Source organism: Oryzias melastigma, unplaced genomic scaffold (assembly GCF_002922805.2).
Source record: "Oryzias melastigma strain HK-1 unplaced genomic scaffold, ASM292280v2 sc00818, whole genome shotgun sequence".
NCBI lineage: Eukaryota > Metazoa > Chordata > Actinopteri > Beloniformes > Adrianichthyidae > Oryzias > Oryzias melastigma.
The window spans coordinates 14,198-15,369 of record NW_023417405.1 but is presented as its reverse complement, the minus strand read 5'-3'; positions in this window follow the sequence as shown (position 1 = coordinate 15,369).

Sequence of the window (1,172 nt, the reverse complement as noted above, 5' to 3'; positions counted from 1 at the left end):
ACTCTTCTTCAACTCGGAGGATATTTTCTTTAGAACATCCTTGGTTATGCTGTGAGTTATGCTGCCAGCTCTTAATGTATTTTTCAGCATGGCCTAATGGAAATTACTGACACCTTTGGTTACAGCTTTTGCTATTTTTCCTCGTAACAGGAACTTCGCTGGTCGAAATCTCCTGTGATTTCTTCTGTGTGTAACCACACCAATGCCAATAACTTTAAAACTCGTTTTTTATCTGTTGATTTTGGCGTTTTCCTCTTAGAGAAAAGGTAGACAGCTGTACATCCATCAAAAGTGCATCTTGCTTTTGCACTGAAATAAGGACATTTCTTTTTGTTCTGTGTCCTTTTTTCACATGCTGGTATTTCAATGAAAGTGAGCAACATGGGTTCTCTTTCAGAAACTCATGATACAGTGTGTCTGTCCATGGAGGTCTGAGTTTAGTCATGTTTAGGTTTAATTTTATCCCATATATTATATTATCTAAACAAATTATAGAAACAAATTCATTTTTCTGCCATTGTAGCAAAATGCTTCCATACAGAAAAATCATCACACAATCCATTTCTCCTGTAAAATGAATCACCGAGCTGGGAGGAGGTGCTGCTTCAAAATGACTGGAACAAACAGTGTGACATTATGTAGTCTTTCAAACTGCATGAATCAATATTTTATCATCAACAGAACAGAGATGATATAAAAATGATTCAACTGAGAGACTTTTGTTAGTTCTGGTGGGATTTCTGCTTCAGGACTCAGAGTAAACAAGAGTGTGGTTCCCACAGTTACCATGATTACAATAGAACAACATCCTGTAAAATAATGAACAAAATACAAAACCCAGCAGCCTTTAATCAGAGGAACTCAGTCCATTTTGTGGTTCTGAAAGGTCTGATGAACGATGAAAAAGAAGAACCAAAATGCTCCCAGATGGAGAATCCTGAGGCCAGAACTGCTGGAATGTTGCGGGAGTAGTGAGACTGGTGGATCAACGCAGCAGACACAGGCAAGGAGATTTAAGGTGAGGTTTATTGTAAGGAGGTGCAGTGTCCAGGGGTGAGCTGACAAAGGAAAGGAGCAGAACTGGCTTGGAGTTTGGCTGGCAGACTGACTTGGAGCTGGGGCTGAGAAGGCAGACTGGCTTGGAGCTGGAGCTTGGCTTAGCAGGCAGACTG